Genomic DNA, 11,246 nt, shown 5'->3' on the forward strand with positions numbered 1-11,246 from the left:
CACTGGACACAAGCGGCCCGTCGTCGACACTTTCGAAACTGGGAATTTTGGATTGTCAACGCGTCTAATAAAAATATTTGGGCCCATATCAAACACGAACGATTCCTCTCAAACAAATAGATATCGGTTTTAAAGCACCCATTAAAAATGTCGATTGATCGATTAATCGATTAAAAGATTCCACTGAAAGCAATTAATCGATTGAAGGCTAAATCGATTAACCATTAACGATTAATCGATTAAAAATTTTAATCGACCATCCCTACTTCCACGTGCGAATCGGCCCTCTAGGGGAGCATTCGGCGTTGGCGTCGCACGCGAAAGCATTAACGGACTATTGACGCAAACATTTTACATCTTGTCTATTGTGTTGCAACAAGTAGCTAACGACCCACTTATGATGCCTGGAAACCTCGTGGGCTCGAGCTTTGTTGAAGACGGTTTTATAGCGCCCAGTCGCAGTTTCGGTTTCAAATACCACCGAGTGCACCCAGAATGGTTTTTACTTTAACATAGCTCCGCGCTCACGTGAGCACCGCGGGAACAACTGTTTTCAACGAAGGCTCATGGGTATTGCCTATCTCCACGTGCTACAATCCTCTTTAGGATGTTGTAAATGTGCGTGACCCCTTAAAAATGCACTGCCGAGGCAAGGACGTTAGCCTTTGTACTCACGTACAAGTCTGCACCCTTTTTTCGATGAAAAGGTCTGCTAGAAGACAGCGCTCGCAAGGGTCATGGCGGCCAACTCAAACTCGTGATGCAAGTGTATGTTGGTAGTTTACAACCAGTGGCGTTTCACGTGCAGTGGCGCGACACGCATGTTAAAACTGATTTTAAATATGTTCTAGGCTATATTATCCGTTATATTGTAGATCATGCGTGTGCGTCCGCATAAATCTACCCCACAAGTTATTTCGGCTTCGAAATGTTGTGTCAGTACTCCTTTAGGTTGCCTCGTCTATCCCCAAGTGAAGCGAGCGCTAATGTCCCTCCAAATGGTTGACAATTTTATTAAGCAGAGCACGACCGACATGTCGATTTTCTGCTCCAGTTGCGACGTCGCAGCCGCTGAGCTGTGGTTCTTGGGTCGCTGCGTTGCGAAGAGTGACTCTAATCAAGGTGCTCGGGCACTAAGAATAGCAGGCACAGTGTACAGATCTGGAGAGTTCGGCGAAACGGCCGCGGAACACCGCCGGCCTTGCCCCATCTCTGAAGGACGGCAAACCATCCGCGCCTCGGGACGACGCCGCGATAGAGAGACTGGAGCCACGAAGCCAGGGTTCCGGTTCTTACTCCACTTCTCCCGAACCCAACATAATGGAGTATGCTCTGGGTTGGCCGAAGGTTGGGAGGCAGATCGCTTATGAGAATCGTCAGCCAGAAGTAAAGACATAATGTATCTGCAAGGCAAATATGTTTTCGTAAGTGGCATATACAATTCATACGATACAAGTAGTGAAACTTATGTTACAGTTATTGTCAGGATGTCTGTCCAAGCATACGCAAAACCACTACAGGGCAGCCGTGAATTAGTCGCAATGACATCCTGGTGCAATTAGTTGGTTCTGTTGTAGTGGTTGGCAGGGTTGCCGCTGGTAGCCTCTTTGCACCAAAATGGTTACTTTACGACCCAGTCTGGCGAAGAAAGGTTGGCTCCGTGACTACTTTTTGGCTATTTTGAACTTCTATTTTTTTTCACGCACTTAGTATCCAATTTCTTATTATTGCACGTAAATTAACAAGCAAGCCTAACGACTACCAATTGTTTCAAAGCTATTTTGTCGTGTCAGCCGATGCGCACGCGTGTTTTCCCGCCACCAGATGGCTGGTGCGCATCGAGGCACAACAACGTCATTGCCGGACAAAAAAAAAAATCTAAGAGCATTGTCCACTGTTCCGGTGTAAGATATATACTCATGCATCGTACACCGTGGTCCAACGCAGCGCAGGGCGCGCCCGCAAAGAGGGAGTGACGAAGTTTCGCGCATGTTGGCAAACGCGTGGCTAGCACGCGTCTCACGCTGCCCGCCATTATGCTGGCGCCCGTTTCTAATGCTGCGCATGTTCGCTTCTGACCTTGAGAAGAACAAATACCCCCAACAAAATGAAGCGACTGTTATTGTCAAAACTCTAGTAATGATCTTCGGCATGCGACTTCAAAGAAACAATGCTTCAATGATTCATATTCTTACTGACTTGTTCGCTGTAATGTTCCGAAATTACTCCGTCTCCGCTGGAACTCTACCTATTCTGCATAAACTATACGAAGGCGCACTGAACTTAGAATAATCAATTCGACATAGTTGCTCTGTACAAATGGTGCAAAATATGGTTTATGAAACTAAATGTGAGAAAGGGCAAGGTTATTCGTGTTGCCTGAACACTAACAATCCACCTGTTCACCTCTTGAACAGTGTTCCATTAGAACCTGTAACGGGTATTAAATATTTATGTGTTCATGTCATGTAGTCTAAACTGGACGGTACACACTGAAAACATTATTAACAGTGCCAACCGTATGCAGTTGGACACTTACGTCGCACTCTTCATCCGCTCCTTTCTCAGTTAAACTACAGTACTTTACAAAACTTTAATACGGCCAAAGCTTCCATACGCTGATTCACTGTCGAGTCCTATGCACGCAAAAGTGATATCTGCCCTGGAACTTGTTCAGAATTATTCGGCTCTTTTTATTCATCCTAACTGCAACCACATTGCCGGCATAACAGCCACTAAAGCCAGTCTTTCCCTTCCATCTGTAACAACGCGTCGAAAATTTTGCCGCCTTGAACTCATTTAATAAAATATACTAACGTAACGTTCTTCGCGACACATTCATTTTATTCCTGTAGTATATTACGTCCCATCGCATTGATCATGGCTATAAAATACGTATCTCATCTTGAAGGGTGAACTTGTATGCTAGTTGGTTTAACATATTGTATAGGGGAGCAGCGCCGAAGACGGGGACAGAAAAGGCATAAAACGTGTGCCATATTATAAAAGGAAAGCATTTTCCGAATCTTTTCTACCGTGCATAGCATTTGAGTTTCTGGAACCACCTTTCTTGCCGATGACATAGCATAATTTGGTGATAATCAACATTTTAGCGAAACAGTAGCCACCATTGTAGAAATACTAGCCTGATGGAGATTTTTTCATTGTTCTGTTTTGATGGCTGACCACTGTACGAGTAGCAGCCTGTTCGATGTTTGTTCTTTATGTTTACTCACTGTTTTTTGTTATTTTTTTGTATTTTTATCAACTCCTCACTGTAATGCGGTTGGCCTTTTGGGTAAATGAATAAATAAAGAAGTCATTTATTTGCAGCTTCCTGAGGCTTGAAAACAAAGCAAGAGGGACAGACATTTTGCCCTTACTTCTATGTTTTTGCTTATTCAAAATGATATTTATTGCTTAACAACGAAAACTCTAATCATATTACCGCTACTGTTCGACTTGTCTACATATTTGACGGTTAAGTTAAATGGCGGGGCTACTTTGGCTACTTTTAGCTTGAGTGGTGGCTCCTTTTCAAATCTACCCAACGGCAACCCTGGTGGTGGTGCTACGGTGGATACGTCTCTATGATGGCGGGTAAAATTACGGACCTTTGTACTTGTGCCATGCCCCGTGCGTGCGACATGAGAATTGTTACTTTTTCGAGAAAGCCCGTGACACACATACGATGTCGCTGCCAGATATCTAAACACAATTAATGAGTAAATAAATAAATAACTGAATAAATAAATAAACAAATAAAGAAAGAAAGAAAGAAAGAAAGAAAGAAAGAAAGAAAGAAAGAAAGAAAGAAAGAAAGAAAGAAAGGAAGAAAGAAAGAAAGAAAGAAAGAAAGAAAGAAAGAAAGAAAGAAAGAAAGAAAGAAAGAAAGCCAGCAGGACCTCACGAAACAACTACCGAATTAAGACAAAGGAGTTTGCTGCTCACATAACACGAGGAGCACGCCCATGGTGGTCAACCAGCGGCTCTGTAAAAGAAGAACGACGTATTCAGTGAAAAAAAAAATTAAAATTTATGGTGGCGCGTGCCTTGAGCTTATTTGACGAAACCTATTTCGGAAGCCCGACATAAGAAACCCTTCATCCTGGCAAAAACATGGCATCGTGCGAATCTAACGTGCACGGGAACGTGTAAGAAATAAGGGTGATCGGATTTACTTGTCCGTGCGAAGTACTCCGTTAAGATGACCTTAGACGCCTCATCAAACGCGAAGATTGACCGTAGGTGTCCCGCAGCGTCGGCGTCAGCACGAGTGACGCAAAAAATCACGTGACGACGTCGCCATATGACGTCATCGTGACTTCAAATAGGGCCGAAATTGATGGCGTCATCATGACGCCGCATGGTGACGTACATCGCCGGAGAAGAAAAAGAAGACGGCTTTCGCCTTCGAGTCGTCTTAGAGGAATGCATAAGAGACCCTGTGAGTTTTTCAGCACGGGAAACTGCAGCGCTGTGACACGGCTATGAATGCATTTACGTGTGCGACTGACGTATAGGAACCAAGTCCAATTAATCAGCGAATCCCGCTTCAAGCGTGAAGTGAAAAGAGACTTATATAATGGCTTACCGTGTCTGCAATTAAGCGGGATCGCGCCTGCCCGACCCCTGGCCTTAATTTTGCTGCATAAAGTGGACAATCAATCAATCAATCAATCAATCAATCAATCAATCAATCAATCAATCAATCAATCAATCAATCAATCAATCAATCAATCAATCAATCAATCAATCGGATTATTATTCATAACAAAATACAGTACAGTGCATCATGTACAGTTGGGACCCCGGAACTCAACGTGAGTTGTCGAAGGGGTCCTTAGGACAGTTAGTGTTATTTATATCTATTTTTATTTATATTTATCTAACGAAAGAAGGAGAATCTTAAGGGCGTGTTTTTCTTTGTTAGATACACTGTCAATGAGAACTAACAGACAATAATGCCAAGCAAAGCATAGGGGATGTTATTTGTAGTAAATATGATATAAATGTGAAGTAAGTAAGGTGGACGAAAACATAACGCCTTTTCTATATATAGCGCTATATACAGTTGAAACCCGCAATAACGAAATCGGCGGGGAAAGCACACAATTTCGCTCTTGAGGGAATTTCGTTGGAGCGAGAATGCGGCAGAAAAGACATGGAATTTACAAAAACGCATTTTATTGCCAAAAGTCTGTAAGTTTGCTTTGGCGGGCCTTACCATGCAGCAATTTCATGCCTCTCGATCGGGAATCTCGTCTGCCACGGCACACTGTTCGCCCCATGCACTGGTCAGTGACGGCGGCACTACGCTGTCACCAGTACCGTCATCAAGTGCGCCTACAGGCGAACCTTCTTCCGGCTCCGCTGGATCAGCGCGGATCAGCGCAGAATCGTGGACAGCGAGCTGCACGCGACGCCGAATTCTTCGGCGATGTCCATTTTCTTTCTGCCCTTTTCCACCTCACTGATGATTGCAGCCTTATCTTCCAGCGTGATTAACTTCCGCTTTTTCGTTAGAGGCGGCATCTTCGCAGGCAGCGAAATCGGACGAAGCAATTGCAACACACAGTTCACGTTGCACCAAGCGACCAAGCAAACGCTCCACAAATAGCTCCACATACGCGACCATGGGCGCGCAAAGCCGACAAAGCCAAGCACAGAGCCAAGTCAACGAACGAAACTCCATGAGGAATGTGGATTTGGCTACGTAGTCCGCGATAACGAGCAGGTGTTTCGGCAAGCCATCATCATTATTATCGCCAGCTTTATGTTTTTTTGTAAACAATGATGGCGGCTGCTTCTCAAGTGTGCTGTAGCGATAGTTTTGCACAATTTAAGTTTAGCATGAATGCATTTCAGCAGTTTTCGAATGTAGGTAATGTTGCGAGAGTAGATTATTTGCGCACTCGTGTTTCGAAAATTTCGTTAATGAGGGACTGGGGTTTGAATATCTTTCGTAGTCACGAGTTACGAAATGCATTGACTCCTATGGGCGTTCGCCGGTGCTCCGAAAATATTTCGTTGCGGTGAGAATTTCGTTCCCTCGGGATTTCGTTATCGCGGGTTTCGACTGTATAACACTATTTATATAGTGTTAAAGGGATACATACATACATACATACATACATACATACATACATACATACATACATACATACATACATACATACATACATACATACATACATACATACATACATACATACATACATACATACATACATACATACATACATACATACATACATACATACATACATACATACATACATACATACATACATACATACATACATACATACATACATACATACTCCGTTATTTCAACTGTGAAGCATCCATATGGAGAGATTCGTTGAATGAAGCTAATTTCGAGAACTGCATTCGCAACGTTTGCGATGAAATGCATTGTGGACAAGAAATTTCTGGGCACCAATGCACAAATAAAGCAGTCAGTCCGAGAAGCAGGTTCCAGAATAATAACAGTTGCCGTGGGTGCTACCGACCTTATAAGCAAGATTGTCCCTGCTGCCCTGGATTTCTGTCCTTGATTAACGAGATCGAACCCCGGCCGCGGAGGTTGCATTTTCGATGGAGGCGAAAATGTTTGAGGCCCGTGCACTTAGATTTAGGCGCACGTTAAAGAACCCCAGGTGGTCGAAATTTCCGGAGCCCTTCACTGCGGCGTCCCTCATGATCATATCGAGGTCTTGGGACGTTAAAAAAAAACCAGATATTATTATTATTATCCTTGATTAACTTCATCTTTTTTTAATGCGTTCCTCTATCACTGTTTCTTCGGGTTTTACGTTCTGTTTTCCTTTTTTCTGTTCTTTGTGTAGCAAAAATACACCCTTACAAAGGCTTAGAGCTGTTCGTGGGCACTTTTAGAAGTGAATGTACGAATAAAAGTTAAAACGGGTACCCTCATTCACAACACGCGGCGTCACACGATCTCTCTACTGTCATTCGCGCATTTGTGAGATTGTCCTCATGCCCACGTCTGTGTCAAGAACGCCTATTCCACAAACCACCTGGGTGATGTCGATCTGGCTTACTAATTAGTGCCCTATAGGTGTTCTTCTAATGTAGTCAAGGCCTTCAGCAAATGCCCCCTTTTCCCCCCCACTCCGAAAAAAACTCCCGACTACGGGCCTGGTGGGCACTAATTAGAACTCTGTAGTGAGCTCCGTTTTCCCCTATTTTCTGCTTGCATCGTAAGAACTAAACACGCTTCAAATGCGATACAGCTGCAGTTGTATCTCTAGCCCGCTTGACAGCCATTAAAAAAGCTAAGGCAGGTTACAAGGAGGTTGGCATAATCAAAGCATGAACGGTTGTAAAAAGCAGCAACCAACATATCTGTAGCAAAAGGCGATCGTCTTCATTGTAGGGATCCAAATTAAGTTATTTACTGCGCAAAGTAAATTTCAGTGAAATTTATTTTTACTTTAACTGGTTCAACGCACATGAGATTCCGTGAGGAACGTCTTAATCGAGGGAACCATCGTTATAGCTTCAAGGCTAAGGTGTAGCGTTCTTGAGCTCGAGGACGCAGGTTCGACTGCCGATCACGGCGGTCACATTTCGGCGGGAGGGCGAGATACAAAAATAATGGTTTACTTAACGTTAAGTCCACCCTAAAGTTAATTTCAACACTCGAATAACGCGTCCGATGCTCACCGCGATGCCTGCGCGTTATTCGAAGGCTGAAGATTCGGTCCCTGCCGGCAGCAAGTTGTGTTTCCGTCCACTTTAATTTCTTAACACTTATGCCATATATTACTACAGAAACGGCATTGTGAGACATTGTGTAGCGAAGCGTTGGAAGTCTATGTAATGGGTCGCCCTCTCGGGCGCTCTCTAGTGGGTCGTCCCCTTCGGCTCTTCTCTGACAGCACGCTCCTCGCGCTCAGAGTCCGCGCTCTGTCTTGACTGTCGCCGTTGTGCTTCGTCGACTAGTGCCGTCAATAAACGCCTTTATACTACAAATAATGTCCCCGATACTTTCCTTTGCTTGATTGTCTGTTGGTTATCGTTAAGGTTGTGTCTAACGAAGAAAAACGAGCCGTTAAATTCACCTTCTTTTTTAATGTTATAACAAGAGTTTCAAGCTGACACAGGTGTCCGCGTAGCTTCGCGGTATAATTGCAGTATATAAGACAGTTTACTCATTCGTTCCGCCGCGGTACAAAAGGCATAAACATTGTTAACTAATAATCGCTAAATATTCAAAAATAGAACTGGAGCCTTACGCTGCGACCGTCGGCGTGCCCGGCTGCTTCGCTGTCGTCCTCCTCACCGCCTCAGTAGGCGTCAGTTGCTGCTGTCGTTATTTTATTCGGAAACACATATTCGCGTTTAAACATTGACACATTATCACGTGTGGAAATCAATATAATAACTGAGCAAAAAAATCAGAGATGCGAAATATAAGCAGTGATAACTTCGCGTCCACATTTTGACAGATTTCCGTTTGAGGTGGAGTCATCATTAAGAATGAAACCTCCAACCAAAGTTTTTGTTTGTCTGATCACTTTGGCTCACACCCATTGTGGGGGGTTGGCCAATAGTTTCGTGGTTTCTTAAATTTATTTAAAAGTTGGGAATAGGGTAATTTACAGAATAGGAACTGCGAATTAATGGTCAAGTCTAAATACGCGTGGCATAGTTTAGAAAGGAAAGCTTCAGAAAATATTCATTACGTAAAAATAAAATAAAGAACAATATGAGAATAACATGTTTCTCTAGGCAAGTGATAGGCTTCATTAACATAATTCAGTGCATCCAAGGAAACACTCGCATTGCAGAACCCAGAAATGGAGGCACCACAAGTTAAAACAAATCTTCTTTAGTAGTTCTTACTTATCGATATTTTACTGCAGTGCATTTATAGAAAAGAAGGACGACATTAGATTTAAAAAAATAGGTTATTGACCACATTTAACCTTATAATTCCTGGTTGTGAACGGAAAACATAATACGCAGAAACGTAATGAAAGCTGAAAATAACATTAAGGTGAAATGGTAACAATAATCAATTAATAAACAAATCAGAACGCAATTTTCGGTAAAGTTTTTAGCTTAACGTTTCATTGTCTCTCATACGGCTACAGATGGCACGGAAATTACATTTGTCACTTAATCAAAGCGAATACTCTCTATGGTAGAGAATCGATGTTGAAGCGTGTGTCAGATAACTTGCCGGCGGCAAGTTATCTTTTCGTCCACTTTTCGTCCACTTCACATTTATAATCCTAATTACTACAAATGACGTCCCCTATACTTTCCTTGGCATTATTGTTTGTTAGTCCTCATTAATATTGTGCCTAACAAAGAAAAACGAGCCCTTAAAAGTAATCTTTCCTTCAGTGTTCAAGTCAGTGTTGCCTGTCTGGATATTGAAGGTTCTGACTACACTCTACCACGTTGCCGTATTCAGCTTGTAAGTCTACACTTACGAAGGTCAGGTGTGGCCATGTCTCCTATATGCCAATTTCTGAGGAAATGTATTTTATCGATGCGCATTTATTAATCTGTCGCTAGCTCATAACGCATGAAAATGGTTTCTTGAAACGCCGCTTCATAAGCTTGCGGTGAATTTAAAGCCTAGAACGTTACTCTCTCTCGGAACCTCGTTCTGGGCTTTAATAACGGCTGCCTGGTTGCCACGGTTAGTGACGAAACGTATAAATTTATACCTGTCAGAATATGTCTATTGACCCTTTTCTAAATAATTACCTTTTTTAATGTTTATTTTTCTCAGTTACACTGTACTGTTCTGATCGCAGTGTCTATCTATAAGATAAATTTTTCATTTTCATAATAGTTGTCAACTCAAACACTCGTGCAATGGCCCGTTTTCCGCATGGGTATATGCCACGTCTTGAATGATCATCATTATCATCATCATCATCTATTGTGCGCGTGGTCGTTTGCAACCGAACCACAGCTAAGGAAAGCAAGATGGCCGGAACTGCTGAGGTGAGATACTGAAACATCTTCTTCTCAGGGGGGCGGGAAGGGTGCTCTTGGAGTTTTCTTAAATTGCTACAGGCGGTTTCATTATTCGTACGCGCAGGACGGTATAGCGATTTAACGTCAGATGGTGTCTTCGCAGATTGTCGCTTGAGATTCGTATCGATCGTTACCTCGTGTGAGCACGGCTGCGTCGTTAACTAACGATCGAGGTAATCAGACCAGATACGGAAAGGGAGACTGTTCAAGGATAAGCGTGTGTTATTCCGTTAATGCTATCGGCGAGTTGGGTGTGGCTTAAGGACCTCGCATCGCGGAGTGTACGCGACATAGCTGAGGATATTGGTTTTTCGTTGCACGTTTAACTCATTGACAAATCACTCATTGTGTGTCGTACTGCTTATCGTTTTAATCGGCTGGCGAAATGACGGAATAACCTGATAAAGATGTGGCTGCAGATTTACGTTGTTTTGAAAGAAGGTTGCACTGTTGCTGTTGTTGGAGTTTTGCGTACCAAAACCACGTTATCGTTACACTGCTTGGAGTCTTAGAATACGCTGATCGATATTAATGAAACTACCAGCCTATGCTCGTGAGGCGAGGGCTCGGCGATGAAAATGGTGTTAGTCACGCGTAGTCCGTATCTCTAGTGTGTTTAATGTCATCGTAACTTCCAGGGGTTGGTGTCACGTTAGTTGGTGTCACCGGTGGAACGCATGAGCAATAAATATGAAAAAAAAAAGGTGTTGCTTCGGTGGTACCAAATTTCGGTCTGTCGTGATGAAAAGTGTTGCAGAGTGAATGATATATTAGGCTCCTCGCGTTCAAGTTTTCCACACTTAACAACAAAAACAGAACGCGTGGCCTATCGGGCGGTGACCTATAAAGACGCGACGCACATTTATCTTGACCCCTCAGATCGCTTAGTACAAGTGAAGACTTCCAATGCGTGAAGATTTCCGAGTGCGCACGCTTTGCATGATTTAGACGCGTTTACGGTCTAAATGTCTAAATTGGAAGCGTGAACGTAACTGAACTTTAACTTGGCAAAGCTCGGTGAGTAGCTATTAGACGAGGAACGAAACGTGGGGCGTGTGGAATGTCACCTCATTTTCTTCGCCTTTTTAGTGGCCGTAGTCGGCGATGCTAGATCGATAAATGAAAGCGTCGCACCGCCATTCTAGCGGTACGAAGTGCCTATATACCAGTGACAGCAGCAACTGCACCTCTCCATGCCACAGCTTCCCATTTCTTAAGGT

This window comes from Rhipicephalus sanguineus, chromosome 5, assembly GCF_013339695.2.
Source record: "Rhipicephalus sanguineus isolate Rsan-2018 chromosome 5, BIME_Rsan_1.4, whole genome shotgun sequence".
NCBI lineage: Eukaryota > Metazoa > Arthropoda > Arachnida > Ixodida > Ixodidae > Rhipicephalus > Rhipicephalus sanguineus.